This window comes from Galeopterus variegatus, unplaced genomic scaffold (assembly GCF_000696425.1).
Source record: "Galeopterus variegatus unplaced genomic scaffold, G_variegatus-3.0.2 Scaffold18279, whole genome shotgun sequence".
NCBI classification, from domain to species: domain Eukaryota; kingdom Metazoa; phylum Chordata; class Mammalia; order Dermoptera; family Cynocephalidae; genus Galeopterus; species Galeopterus variegatus.
Window position 1 is genome coordinate 1 of NW_007744390.1, and position 16187 is coordinate 16187.

The 16187-nt window shown below is 42.6% G+C and overlaps 1 long non-coding RNA gene across 1 annotated transcript; it reads right to left on the reverse strand.

Moving 5' to 3' along the window:
* Positions 1–5618: 5618 nt before the first annotated feature.
* Positions 5619–7701, reverse strand: LOC103582872. The gene is made up of 3 exons (XR_549803.1): positions 7628–7701; positions 7062–7118; positions 5619–5721 (listed from the first exon to the last, which is right to left on the reverse strand). It is a non-coding gene; the product is annotated as an uncharacterized LOC103582872 (long non-coding RNA).
* Positions 7702–16187: the final 8486 nt, after the last annotated feature.

Genomic DNA, 16187 nt, shown 5'->3' on the forward strand with positions numbered 1-16187 from the left:
AAAAAAAAAAAAAAAAAAGCAAATGTAAACTGGACTTTAACAAATAATTTGGCCAAGTTCAACACTGAAGAAAATGGTACAAAGGAGATGCCAGGATGTTATTTCAAACCAAAAGGCAAGCCTGTTGATGGGACTTCCTCCTTTGCAAGGCTGAGCACTCCTCAAGATGATACCTGAGGAAGCCAGGAATGATTCTATTCAATATTGTTGCATTAAAGATAATTCCAATAAGCTTAGGGTATTCACAGTAGGTGTTTCTCAGATATTATTACCTAAAATTCTAATAATTGCAATGCTGACATAATTCTTTACCAATTCCTTAAATATGAAACTTTGGGTATAGTAAAATATGCCATGCTAAAGCCTTAAGCCTGTCTAAAAAAATCACTGATTTCCTTGGTTGACCACAGACTGAATATAAGGGAACACCTGGGTAAGAAATGTTTCCGACCCACAAAAGCACATGCAGGGGCCGGCCTGGTGGCGCACTGGAGAGTGCACCGCTTGGGAGTGCAGTGGCGCTCCCGCCGAGGGTTCGGATCCCATGTGGAGACCGGTTCCCACTCACTGGCTGAGCGGGGTGCGGACGCAACACCGAGGGTTGCGATCCTGTTGCCGGTCCCTGGTACGGGCGCGACACCGAGGGTTGCGATCCCGTTACCAGTCAGTAAAAAAGGAAAAAAAAAAAAGCACATGCAGGAGTGGCTCTCTGGAGAGCCTAACCTGGGGTGGCCTTCAGTGATGGCATCATTTGGTGGCTCAACAACTGCATAACAGACTTTCATTCTATATTCCAAGTCTATCTTTCACAGTAGTAGGATCCTGAGGATGGTTTTCCTCTTCGTGGCTGAACAATTCCCGGCATCACTGTAGGGACCACACCGTTTACAAGAGAAGGGCATCACTTTGATGGATTTCTTTTAGGAGCAAACTCACTTCTACCCCAGAAACCTCCAACAAACGTCTCCTGCAGAGTTTCTGAACCACTCACTACAGCAGGGGGTGACAGGATTAAGCTCTTCCCCGGAGCTAGGGGTGGAAATGACTCCCCTAGTGCCCTGGGCCTCTTCAGCAATCGCAGCACATGTGTGAATAGAAACTGGTTCCCTTCAGAAAGGGCAAATGATGCTGGGGACAGCTAACCATGCCCCATGCCGCAGGTTTAACCTGAGGACAAGTCTCTCCTGACCCTCTGGTGGATCCCACCATTAAGCCCCTGTCTTACAGAGACATTCTGGAACAGCAGCTGAGCAAGGGCGGCTATCAACATGCCCTTACCCCTACTTCTTGGCTCACTGACCAGAACACGTGCACACAAACACCACTCTTCACACTGCAGGTGGAACATACCTAGGCCTGCGATCGCACTGGCTACAAAATCCAGGGGAGACAATTACTCATGGAAGGTTAGTAACTAAGTATTTCAATTCAAGAACAGCAAAACCATTCCTCCTCCTATTTACTTTCAGTCCACCAAGATGTGTGTTGTATATACACAAGTGTGCATATAAAACTCAAAAGTAAACCAATTCCTGTATTTAGAACTTTAAAAAAGCCTCTCATATGCCAGAAAATGGCTGGAGCCTGGAGCTTGGCACTGCAGACAGAGTTAGCAGTTTGTAAGCTTTGAAGCGAAAAAGTTTTTTCCCTGTTTTACTAGCAATGAAAAGAACTTTAAAGGAAAAGCACCAAAGCTGGTGAGGAGTATTTTTCCATGGTAAACGATGTAATGTCTTCTGGTATAATTGCCTATTTAGAAAGCTAGCTGCCTTACAGCAGTCGCTGGCACTGCCTGGCCATGTCTTATATAACCACTGCACACGAGAAAGCAATCAGCTGTGAATATTTTCAGTGTACCATCTTCTCCTGTAACATGCAGCACGAACAATCTAAAACATTGGAATGGACTAATATCTTTAGTGTTTTAGAGCACTGGTCCTCAAGCTTTAAAGGTAAGAATCACCTGGAGATTTATTAAAATCAGATGCTGGGGCCCCACACCCAGAGATCCTAATTCTGTGTGTGTGTCTGTGTGTGTGTGTGTGCGCGCGCAGGCACATATTTATTTGGCAGGGTGTGGGGGAGGGGGTGCTGACATTTTAACAAGCAACCCAGATGACCCAGATGCAGGTGGTCAGTGGACCCTAATGAGAAATATCCCATCTAGAACCTATAAAGTGTTAAAATTCTTAGGCCAAAAGAACTGGAAATTTAAATCACAGCAATATTCCTATTTACAAAAGTTCAAAAGTAATTCACCACTCCAGGAAAAAGAAGAGCATGCATGTTTTAGATTTCCCACAGCTTATCTTACTATACCATCACCACAATCCTCTGAGGTAATTAGGGTGGGTGATGTTATGACTTGGCTGATTAGGAAATTAACACAGGTTAAGTGACTTACCAAAGGTTACATAGCTTGCTGGGGCATGAACCCGGGACTCCTAACTTGAACAGAGGTCAGGTGGGATGGCATCTCCTCAGACACTCCTTGGGAAATGCCTGAAGAAAACGTAAGCACATCCTGACTCAGTTTTCCTCATCTCTCTAACTCAGAGCTCCACTTCAGCAGGGACTGTCGGGCAGGTGGTGAGCCAAGGGTGCTTTGTTGTTTCCACCTCTGACCATGAGCCGTGTGGACCTGCTGTGGAGGAGCTTACAGCTCAGGATCATGCGGTGGTGGGAAACACAGTCCCTATGTGTTGGCAAGATGGAACAGTTTGGTCAGGCTCCCTTTACCTCAGAGCTGGTTCAGCGTAGTTCAGCAAACACTGTGTGGGTGGGTGGAGTAAGTGCACCCACACTGGCACCACTTTGGCTGGTGTTCTACTGCCTCAGACACCTGCCCTGGGCAGCCATGCTTTTCCAGACCTGCAGCCTCCAAGGATGGTGTGGCCGATCACCTAGCTTATAGACCTGTGTAAAGGGGTATGGTGACCCAGCCTGGTGTGTGAAGGGTTTGTGACCCAGTCTGTGAATGGGCTTGAGGGGTCTGGGAGCTCCAGACCCAGCCCTAGCTCGACAATCTGCCCAGTCGGTGCAGGATTGCTGGCAGGTAAAAGAGCCGTGACAACTAGCACGGTCGCCTAGCGTTACAAATGGCATCACGAACAGGACTAAGAGCTAGACAGTTGGCGCTGTGAGTAGGATTCATGACATCAGCGTTAGCCTTAACCTCGCAGTAGCCCTTTCCGTAGCCAGACACTATAGAAAGACGTCATCACATGCTTTTCATAGCTGAGGACTTTGGCATTAACCAGGAGAGACACGATTTGAATTTTTAATTTACTGAAGATCTAAGCTCAGGCCTAGAAAAATGGAAAAACAAGGTGCCTCTTAAAACCCCACAAATGTTGCGTATTTTCAGGACAGGAAGTATGCAGATGACTTCTTTGATTTTAAAACTTCCACTGGGACTTCCTGGCTCGTTGTCTGGGTGGGTTTCACACACCACATCATGAGGTGCTGTAGAGAAGATAAAGACTCTTTGACAGTAGAGAACAACTCTTCAATTCTACAGCCCTTCCTCCTTTGCCCTCAAGGGAAAATCTGCATTTTCCCTCATGAGAAAAACTCCAAATATAATAGACAAGACAAAGAAATATTTTATCAAATTAGTTTAGGAAACCCCAGCAGGAACAATGCACCTTTTTCAGTGGCTGAAGATGTTGTGAACAGACAGAAGGTTTTGTGTGTCAGATCTCTCTCTGGCTCCTGGGTGAGAAATGCCGTTTGCCTTTAGACACTAGTCTAATTCTAGAGCTTGAAAGAACCATGTTCATTTGCCAGAAATCTATGGCTCAGGAAACTACAAAAAATGGTTTATAAAAACCACTAGAGGCAAGCTTCAAATAGTAATTTTTAAAAAGCAGTCTTTCCCTAGAATACCCCTTATTCCTAAGCCTTGACTGACGTAGGTCCCAAGGATGGACAGAGCTCAGGTATCTTTTGAATAATCCCCAAAAGGAGCCAATTCCTCTTACTGACAACAGCCCAGTTCCTATTTCTATGACGGCATATAATTCCTCCTGCGTCAGCAGAACTAGCCTTTCCGAGACTTCAGGCTAAGTCTTAGCCGCTCTCCACCAAAGTAAATCTTCGAAAGTGTTAAAAAATGTTTTTTAAAACTAAAAATAGAACTAGCATATGATCCATCGATCCCACCACTGGGTATATATCCAAAGGAAAGAAAACCAAAACACCCAAAAGACATCTGCATCCCCATGTTTATTCACATCTATGTTTTTATCTCTATGTTATTATCTCTATGTTTATTCACAATAGCCAAAATATGAAATAACCTATGTGTCTATCAGTGGATAAATGACTAAAGAAAATATGGTATATGCAGACAATGGAATACTAGTCAGCCATAAAAGAATAAAATCCCATCCTTCAGGCAACACGGATGAGCCTGGAGGACATTATGTTACGTGAAATAAACCAGACACAGAAAGACAAATACCACGTGTTCTCACTCATGTGGAAGCTAAACAGGAAGGGTAAGCAGGAGAGGGGATTGTGAGAGGTGGGTTAAAAGACACAAAGTCACAGCTAGATAGGAGGAAGAAGATCTAGTGCTCTACAGCACTGCAGGGTGACGATAGTTAACAATAATTTATTGTATACTTTCAATTAGCTAGAAGAGAGGATTTTGTATGTTCCCAATACAAAGAAATGATAAATGTTTTCAGTGATGGACATTAATTACCCTGATTTGATCATTACCCCTAATATACACGAGTAATCAAAATATCACGCAACACCCCATAAATATGTACAATTGTACATGAACTCTGCATTAATCCTCTCATTCGACGCCTAATGAAAACCGTGGTCTTACTCAGCTATGTTCTGTTTCTCAACATTATTTGCCTTGTGGAAATCACGCAGTTCAAGTAAAAACAAGACTTTTCTACGAAAGTAAAATGTGATTTAATATTATCACTTCTTTGCTCTCGATGGTAGGAACAGTTCACTACATTTCTACTAGAAAAGTCCCCAAATATGTCAATTTCACCATTAAGCTGAGCCTTGGAACCACACAGGCCAGCACGCTTATGTGACTCCTACAGTAACATGCTGGCACATTCCCTCTGCAGCTGGAAAGTCCACCTCTTGATGGGAGTGAGGGCTGGCGACCATGTGAACTGGAGTAGAGTGGATCTCTGTCCAGGACTCTGGACACACACCAGCTGACCCCATCCTGTCAGCTATCACGGTCCTCTAATTTTAAAACTGTCCATGACAATCGGCTGCAGCCCCATCTATTATTCTGCATTGTTAAATTCCCCAAATGAAATATGCATCAGACCAGACCCACCCTTGCCCTGAGGGAAGAGAGAGGCAGATATTCTAAGCAAATGATGGCTGTTGTAGTGGGTATTATTCTTTGTTTTGTGGGGACAAATCACATTGCTTTACAATAGAAATGATTTCCTTAAAATCCCTAAGTGTCTTGGTTGGGAAATGTTCATTTTGGTACAGGACAATCTCCTGGGTTCACTCAGTGTTCATCATTGTTATGAGACACAGAAAACCCACTCACCCACACGTGGAGCCACACTGCTGTCATGAGACATGGAAGGCATACTCACAACCAGGAGAACTAACCTGTCCTTTCATATCTGGAGCGATGGGGATGGTGGGCCAGATAGTTGAGTAGAGGCTGAAGAATACCAACCAGATCACCATGCTTCCCCAGACAGCCAGATGACTGAACTGCAAAGAAAACAGAGGCTCAGAGGAGGTTTGGATTGCCCAGGAGATCCACATGAACTCCCGCTGCTGTGGAATCCCTTGGTCCAGGCTACTGTTCCTTACGGAGAGACTATGATGACTCCCCAGTTACTGGAGAGGTCAGTCTTTCTATTTTCCTTGTCTCAGAATGTTTAATAATGAATTCAAGTAACTTCCTCTACTGCCTGGATGTGGAAAAGCACTGAACGGCGTATTATGTGCCTGTCCCTTCCTTACAGAAAGCAAAGGTGCATTAGAGGACACACAAGCCCACTCCTGGAGGGCAGGTCCGGCCTGCTCAGCACAGCACCCACGCTCACCAGAGGTCCCGACACCCTGGGGTGTTGGCTGACTGACTCACTGGGTGAAACGGCCAGCAATGCCACCCTGGGCAGTCTCATGTGAGACAGCTGCTGGACATGCATCTTGACTTAGGTAGACCCAGGAATTTCTGTTCATTCCTGCGGACTGAGGCAGAGATAGCAGCCAGGTGTGCCCTGCACAGGCCTGCCCCGAAAACACTAGTCCTGGGGCAAGAGCACCGGCAGAAGCCCTGACCCACAACTCTTCTCCTTCCACCCCCCGGTTCCGTCTCCCAGTGCGAGCATCCTCCTGCAAACACTGAAGCTTGAATTGTGTCCTCCAAGTTTTACCTATTAGAAACTTAGCCCCCACTGTGACTGTTAAGAAGGTGGGAAACCCTATTATGGTAATTGAAACGTGGAGCCTTGAAGAAGTGATTGGGTCGTACGACCGTGCAGTAATGAATGGATTAAAAATGGTGGTCAGGGGTGTGGTTCTGAGGGCTTTAAAAAAGAGAGTGAATGAGGTTAGCTCTCTCTCTGCTCCACCATTTGACAATGTGATACCCTGCGTCACTGTTGCCACCACCAAGACCCTCACCGGATGTGCTCCCTGGACTTTAGACTTCCTAGCCTCCAAAACTACAAGCAGTAAATTTGGTTTTCTTTATACAATACCCAGTTCCATGTATTTTGTTATAAGCAACAGAAATGGACTAACACAGTATGTATGTACATTTGTATGTGTGTGTATATATATCTTTACTTTTTTTTAATATGAAGCAAGTACATTTGAAATGAGATGACTGTTAACAGCTTAGAGCTGTATTAGATGCTAAGCAACTGAATCACCAGGAAACTTTGGGTTGCAAATTTTTTCCCTGATAAAGATCAAACCACAATTTTTACATGTACAATTTAAAATAAGATAGCTATATATTCAATGTTTTCCCAAGACTTAAAAGGAAAAATTGGCATAAAAAATATCTTATAAAAAAAACAATTCTAGAGAAAACTTACTTTAGTCCAAGCTGTAGTCTCCAAACCAGCTTTCAGACAAACAGTAACAACAACATACTGTGAAAAGAAAGAGGAGTTTGGAAAACCATATTATCCTCAGTGAGTTATTTTCATTTCCCACGTCTCCCCTCCAGAGCTGGCTCCTGCAAGACTGTCATGCTTTGAAAGGGCCATCGTTGTAGCAAACTCTCTAGGGGTTATTTTTAGGGAACATTCAGGAAGCTTCACTTCAAGAAATTCCCTCATTCTAGTGATTGTCTTCTCACAAATGGTAGTTTAGTTCCTTTCTTAGCCTGGACAATTTGGGAGAAATCACTTTGTTGAGTGTGGTTTTCTTTTACAGGTAGATGTGAAACGATCATTTGAAGAACAGGGCAATCTGCTAATCATCCATCCAGAAACCTTGATTCTGCATTCACAACCATTCTGAACTTTAAAGAATCTATAATATATCGTTTCAAGATTTGAAATAAATAATAGTAATAGACTTTACATAAAGGGTTTAGAGAAGTATAACGCACATGCATTCCATGTAAGAATGGCCCAATGAACAAAGATAAGCTTACCGTGTAAACAATATTTCCAACAAATAAATAGTCTGTGGCATGACCGCTGGCCAACGGAGTATCTGAAAAAGGAAGAAGTTACCGTTAACTTCCGAGAAGCTGAATGCGACGATCTATTCCATTCAAAACATAAAAATGAAACTTTAGAAACAGCTACCAAAATGTTAAGAGCATTTCAAAACCGCATCGTCTGTGATTCTAATGCCTCCTTCTTTTTCGAACTCTGAATTTTTTTATCTTCTATTCTATCCAAATGAAGCAAAGAAAATCAAACTTTCAACAAACCAAACAGCCAAATACTTGATGTGCTTTGAAATTTACATTTTTATAAAGAGTAAAATCTCTTTTTCTGGTTAAAAAAAAAAAATGAAAGGAATAAGAACAAAGTAATCTAGCTCAAATGCCAGCATTGGACCTTTGTCCAGGTGTTTATTTACTGTTCATCTTTAATTTTTGCTAAATTGGAATCATGGGGAAATGAGAAGAAACCTACGTGAATACACAATAAATTTTTAATGACTGAGCTCTGAAGGAATTTGGGGGACATTCATAACTCATATTCTCACTTGCAACCACATGAACCTCTGGATTCTATATACCAGGGGAATGCAAGCAATCCAATGAGCGATGTTTAGAAAATACAACTGGGATTGTGAAGCTTCCATTTGTTATTGTCCTTTATTTTTTCTTTTTAAGGATGACTATTATAAGGTATATAGCAGCCGCTAAGGCAGAACACTCACAGAATTGTCTAATTCATGTCAGCTAGACCTGGTATGGGTTACACTCTTACAGGAAAAGTGCAGCTTTTATGGGAAAATAGATGATGGATGACCAAGAACGACATAATAATAAATGCAATGCCAGCTTGGAAATGACTGTAGCAATCTGTCCTGGAGGGAGACACTGGTAGCCGTAAAGCTGTGCGGTCCCATACGATAGCCACAAGCTGCATTTTGCTGTTTACATTTAGATTAATTAAATTAAAATAAAATACAATAAAAAAAATCAGTTCCTATCAAGGGCTAGGGACGAGGGGGAGAATGAGGGAGTTATTGATTAACGGGTACAGAGTTTGTAAGGGATGATGAAAAATTTTTGAAAATACATAATGGTGATGGTTGCACAACACTCTGAATGTAATTAATACCTCTGAATTATATGCTTAAAAGGGTTAAAATGGCAAAGTTTCTGTTATGTATATTGTAACGCAATAGAAAATTAACAAATATGGATCACAAAACTAAAATTATAAAACTCAAGATAAAACATAGGAGCTAATCTTTATGGCTTTGAATTTGGCAATGACTTCTGAAATATGACACCAAAAACACAGTACCAAAAAAATAGATAAATTGGACTTTATCAAAATTAGAAACTTTGTGCTTTAAAGGACACCATCAAGAAAGTGAAAAGAAAACCCGAAGAACTGAGAAAATATTTGTAAATTATATATCTGATAAGGAACTTGTATCCAGAAAAATGAGGAGCACTTAGAACTCAACAATAAAATGACAAATATCCCCACTTAAAAATGAGCAAAGGATATAAATAGACATTTTTGCAAAGAAGATATACAAATGCCCAATAACTGCATGAAGAAAAGCTCAATACCACTAGCAATCAAGGGAATACAAAATCAAAACCACAATGAGACATCACTTAATACACACTTGGGTGGCTATAGTGAAAAAGACAAAAAGTAACAAGAGTTGATGAGGATGTGGAGAAATTAGAACCTTCGTACACTGCTGGTGGGTAGGTGGAATGCTGCAGACACTTTGTAAAACTGTCAGGCAGTTCCTCAAAAGGTTATGTATATGCATCATATGACCCCGCAATTCCAGTCCTAGGTGTACACCCAAGAGAATGAAAACACACGAATGAAACACACAGAACTTATACATGAATGTTCATAGCAGCACTATTCATAATTATTGACAACAGCCTAAAATAATGAATAGCATTATTTGTTATTCTTAATAGCCTGTTCATAACCCAAATGTCCATCAACTGGTGAATGGACAAATAAAATGTGGTATATCAATACAAGAGAATATTATTAGGCAATAAAAAGGAATGAAGTACTGATACATGTTACGGCATGGATGAACCTTGAAAACTTTATGTTAGGTGAAAGAACCCAGACACAAAAGGCCACAAACTATATGATTCTATTTTATGAAACGTCCAGAATAGGCAAATCAACTGAGACAGAATGCAGACCAATGGCTGCCACGGGCTGGGTATGTTTGGGGGAAAAAGGGAGCAACTGCTCATGGGTATACGTTTCTTTTGAGGGCGATGAAAATGTTCTATAATCGATTGTGGTCACGGCTGTACAGTTCTGAGAATATATTAAAAAACACAGAATTGGGGCCGGCCCAGTGGCGCACTGCTACAGTGCGCCGCTTGGGAGCGTGGCGGCGCTCCCGCCGAGGGTTCGGATCCCACATACAGACCGGTTCCCGCTCACTGGCTGAGCGAGGTGCGGGCGCGGCACCGAGGGTTGCGATCCCGTTGCTGGTCCCGGTCCGGTGAGGGCGCGACACTGAGGGTTGCGATCCGTTGCCGGACACGAAAAAAGACAAAAAGGAAAAAAAAAACCAAAAAACAAAAAACACAGAATTGTACACTTTAAAAGGGTTTATTATATGTGTATAATTATATCTCAATAAAGCTGTTATAAAGCATTCTGTTCCTCAGCCACACCTTTCAGCTGCTCGATAGCCACATGTGGCTAGTGGCTACTATATTGGTCTGCACACATATAAAACATTTCCATCCTCACAGAAAGTTCTGCTGGACCAGCAGGGCCAGAGTGGCTATGTCAGAGGCAGTGAGAAGAGGTAGAAACTGGCATGTGTTTTGAAGGTAAGAATGACCCAGGATTCGCTCACGATTTGGATGTAGGGGTAGAAAGAACGTGGAGAATCAAGGGTGATGTCAAGGTCGTAGGCCTGAGCACTTAGGTAAACAGTGGTATCATTTACTTAAGACACAGAACACTGGTTCTGGCCATATTAATACAGGAATATTGATTAAAATAGTAGCACATGAAAACGTGGTAGCGAATGATCAACATTTAAAGTTCACGACGGGAAGAACAGACAGCAATGAAACATGACCACATTACAGCAGCAAGAAAAGGCTGTTTAGAAAAATGAGGTGGAGAGAAGGACCTGCGGTTACAAGGGAGGGTTAGAAGACCCTGTCCTAGCTCTGCTCTCTTGTTCTAGCTCTGCTATTATTTAGTATTTTTTAAATTTTAGGTTCTGGGTCTAAATTGCCTCTCTGATAAAATGGAGGTTTTATATGAGATGCAGATGACGGTGACTGAATTATCTCTAAGGTTCCTTTCAGATAGGAGATCCTAAAATACTAAGGTCTGTGTTCTTAGCTGCTAAATCAGCCCCACGCATTTAATGGCAGAAACTTGAGAGTCACGGATCTCCCTCCTCCTCCTCCATTTAGCTTAGGATTTATTTCCTAGTTTCAGTCTTACCCTACGTGTTCATGAATGGAGAGTGGTCATTTCAATGAGAAGAGCAATGAAGGACCTTCCTGCCTTGACGTTCTACCTGCATGAAGCCCCGAGAAAGCCAGGAGAAAACTCTGATCAGAAGGAAGAGTTAGGAGAGGGAGGGGACTAAGCTGAAAATCAAAGTCTGCACTTATGGTCTGACACCTTTCAGATTTCCTTCTAATATGAATATTTCCAATGCTGGTTGATTCATGGACTGAAAGAAATTAAACACGGAAAGCATTTCTAACAAGAATGGCTTAGAATGTGCTTTATATTTTGTGGATATACCCATAATCAACAGTTTGTTAATGTTGAAAAATCTATCTTCTATAGGTACTTACTGTATGACAGGCATAGTTCTAAGCAGTTCACATATATTAGCTCCTTTAACACTGTCATGTCTGTACGAAATAGTAGTAGATCTGTGTATTTCGGATGAGGAAACTGGTGCAGCAAAGGGAAGCTAAATAACATGTCCAGGGTCACACAGTTAGCAAGAAATAATACATTTTGTAAACGAGAGTTTGTTTTCATTAACAGAGTTAGAAAAAGGGACCCCATAGAATGAAAGTAGACAACTTCAAGCGGAAAAACAATTAGACTAAGAAGTACTCATGAAATACCAACATCTAACGGGAAGGAAATTTCTAGGCAAGAATTGCGGTGGACGGAAAATCAGAGGCATATGACAGAAATTCCGTACCACGTGAGCAAGTGCACGCAGCAGGCAATGCAGGGGCAGCGGGGACCCTGGGACTCGACCTTTTATTCTGACTAGTGTGGGGCATTTCATGGGTCCACAGTTTCTCAACTTTGGCACAACTGACATTTTTCAGCTAATTCTTTGCTGTAGGGCCTGTCCTGTGCATTGTAGGATGTTAGCCCTGGCCTCTACTTGGCAGATGCCAGAAGCACCAACCCTCGTTCTGACTACCAAAACATCTCCTGACATTGCCATGTGTCCCCTGGGGGCAAAGTCATCCCTGGTTGAGAACCATTGCATTAGAGGAAAGAAAAGAGGAGCTGGAATATGTACCGAGCACACACTCGAAGTAAAAATGTCTAACGTATGGAGGGAAACCTCATCTCTCCAGCCATGCAAAGCAGGAGAGAATAAGGTGGGACCCAAACATCTACACAGTCAAGAGAGAGAAACAGCATGAGTTTAGGACAAAGTGATGTGATTCACAAAGCTGGCTGACCTTTACCAGGGCAGACTCTGTGATGACCTTGGGACCAAGAGCTAACCTAAAGAGAGCACTTCCACGGAGAGGGATCCTCAGACTTCTGAAGACAATGCTGGCAATTTGGCATGAACAGAAGAAATAGACAGAAAGAGCCAAAAGACATTTTCCAATGGTAGCTCCTAGAGTGTCACAATGTATTAATTTCAAAGTTGTCATGATAGTGAATGCTGCTGACATTCAATAAAATGTCTGCACTTAAGGTAATTTGAGCATTAAACTTTTAGTGAAGATAGGATAAACCTAATATTTCAGTTCACCATTTTGGAGGGATAACAACATTGCATTTTAGTTCTCAGCTTAGGAAAGAGTATCTCCTTCCTCAGTCAAAATTAATAGCATGTGGAAACAATTTATTCCTTCGGAGGAGAAACTCCCAAACAAACTTGAGATTTGGGGGCATGCCAAGAGCCTCTGAAAAGATGGAATCCTCGAAACAAGTCACAGCCATGACCCTGCACTCCCTTGTGGGAAAATCCCTGTGGAATGGATGGTTATATTTCAACTGTTTTAGAGGAAAACATCTGTGGGCATCATTTCTTGTCAAAAATTGCCAATAAGCTACTCCTGAAGAAAAGAAGTCCTAAGAAAGCACTAATAAGCTACAGCTTGCTGATTAATTCGAGGCTGCAAAAGCCCAGTTCGACTGTCCAGCTTATTCCTGATGCAAGCTGCTGTCAAAATATTTCTTTCCACTTTGCTTAATCTTAACAGCACTGTTATGATTCTATTAGTCCTCTCAGGAAAACATCCTTCCTGTCATCCTGCTGTCTTTATTTCAGTCAGACATTTAAAGTCTCAAGTGAGTGTTTTTGAGAGGGGAGAAATCCCCGAAACCGAGGTGAATAGTTGGGTTGCCCAAGCCAGCCTTTAGAACACTGGTATTTATCCATCACCTGTGTGAATCATAGTAGGAACATTATTTCAGAGAAAGCACAGCATGAGGTGGTACAAATGGATACTTGGGGGTGTGCAGGCAGGGAGAGGGAAAAGGACATTTCAGGCAAAAGGAAATCAGGCTGTGTAGAGGCTTGGAGGCAAACTTGGGGTGGAATGGTGAACTGATGAAATGGGGGTGAGGTCAGCAGGGGTCAAACCCTCCAAGGCTCTGAAAAGGTCCTATAAAAAAGACCGATCGAAAGTGCATGTGCGGGGAGGTGATCTTGCCAAAACTTTTTCTTTCTATCTTAACCAGCATGGAGTTGAACACTTCCCAACAGACACCCACCATCAGCACACGAAGACTGAAAGGGAAGAGGGAAAAGAAGAAGGATTAACCTGCCAGTGCATCAGAACAGCTGGCATTTAACTTAACCAGTCTGAGATCAGTCAGCCTTTTGCAAATCTAGGATCAGATCCGCCTTTGGACGAGGGCTGAGCTGAGAGACAGCATCACCTGTCCCAAAAATCCAGCGGATGATTTCTATAGGGTAAAGAAAAAAGAGTGGGACAATTTCCACATCTGCTTGGTTTGATAAAACACTATGTCACATTTAGAACTACCTGTGATTGCATGTGATGTAAAACTTCATATAATGATGGTGCTGATCATATACATGAAAAGCGTCTTAAAATGAGAGGCATAGAGACCCTGTCCTGGGTGGCCAGTTCATCTTCTTAGAGACAACACGATGTCATGGCTTCAGGATCCACTGACCCAAAGCAGCAGCTGAGCCTGTTCTTCCAGACTTGTATTATTTGCAAAATTTGTTTGGGTCCAGGGACCAACATAATGTAGGATTAGCCAAATGAGGTCTCGAAACACAGTCACTAAAACAGACTATTGTGAACAATTGGGACAAAACCACACGGGCCGTCTACATTAGTAGTAACAGCCCAAAAATGTTGCATGCAAAAACATTTTCTTTGAAAATCTTTGTGGGAAAAGCCACGATTTATAAGAAAAGTATGTCTCATTTTCTAAACAGACAGAATGATCAAGAAACTTATTCCAGAATATTCCAAAGGCCTGGGGTGATGATATTTTATAAAGATACCATTTCAATTAAATGTTCATTAAAAAACATTACGTCATTACCCAGCAAAACCACAAAATGTATTCAGAAGTGGCTCTGACAAAAGGCAAAATTTGAAGATAAAGTTATATAGCACAGTACCATATAGTCAGAAAAGACAGAGTTTAGTAATCATGAAAACAGATGGGGTGAACTTACATGTGTATTTTTAATGTAGTAAGACTCAGCAGAACAGCTGCATTGAAAATCCCAAGCATCTCACTCACACAGGACTCGGCAGAGAGAATTAAGGTGGAGGTGGCTCTGTTCCCTTGACATCAAGGCATTTGCCAAGACATTTTGGTCAGAGAGCAGATGCCAAGTTTCTTCTGCTTTCCGTCTCACTCTTTTGCTTCAGGAACTTCCAGCAGCACTATTTCAAGCAGCCCAGATTCCAGAATATTAACTGAGTCAGCCCCCTTCTCCCACCCGTCTCTGAGCCTCTTAAGAATCCAGAGGTTCAGAGGAGCTACCCCAGCAACCAGCCACATTTTTATCAGGAGTGAAGACGTATACCAAGTTTCAGACAACTCACTACAAACTCTTAGAACCCAGCCTGTTCATATGCCCTTAGTGCCTGCGCTATAATTAAAGCTATTTTTTTCTGCTTCCAACGCTATGTACTCATGAAGAGAAAATTTATTTTTTCCTTTCTCTGTAAAGAGTGGCATAAAATACTGGAAAGTGCTGTATAAAAGGCAGGGTTTATACAAGTGTTAGTGATTATAATTACATTCATAACCAGTCCTCAGTTAAGCCCCTGGTTATATAAGTCTTTTGCTGGGTTTTCTCCTCTCTCAACATTTCTGCTGGATGAAGTTAAGGACATGAAACTCAAATTCCACTCTTTCTCTTTCTTCATTTTTGTTTACTAATAATAGACTTGAAACATGAAGTAAAAATGATGAAAAGCAAACTTGACTGCCAATGCCAAACAGTCACCTAGTGAGGCCACAGATATGTTTCTGATTCCTGGGTACACGTGCAGCGACATTCTCCAACCCCTGGCACCTAGGTGGGGTGCTGGGACTAGTCCTTGCCAATCAGATGTGATGAATCACTTCCTGCCAGAGACAGTTAGGAGCAAACGATCCTTCTCCTGGCTCTGGCTCTCTCCCCTCCCAGCATTGAGGCAGAGGGTGCACTAAATGGAGCCATGCTGCAGTTTGTTTGTTGACCAGGTATGGTAAGACACGCAGACAGGAAAATGACTGCCATGAAGGAAGACATTCATCCCACAGATCCCTAGAAACAGGAGGTATGCCACAAAGGACCACACCAGCAAGCACCAAGGACAGTCAGGATGCAGAAGGGGGTGGGCAGAGCATGGCCCAGGGATTCTCGCAGGACAGAGCAGGTGAAGCCAGGTAGCTACACTGAGTAAGTGTAGGGCTGGAGACCTTGAATAATTTTAGTGAGCTCTGGGCTACAGGGTGGTCCCTAATTGTCCAGTCTCTGGCCCTGGGGTGACCTAGGGCAGGGGACACTGGCCTGGTGTGTGTGAGTTTGATAAAGGAGGTGGCTGGGATTGGTTTGAATATCAAAGACGTGCTTGCAGGGGAGTCATGCTATCTTTACAAATTAGGTAGCTCTGGATCAAGGACCCAAGTGCCAGAGCATCAAGAATACAGCAAATAAGGAAAATATATTCAATACACCCATGAACAATGCACTCTGCACCAGACAGTGACATGGGGGAGAAATAAACCTTGATCAGGCTACCCTGAGATGTGGAGGTCGCCTGCTGCAGCAGCTATTCCAATCCTAGCTAATTT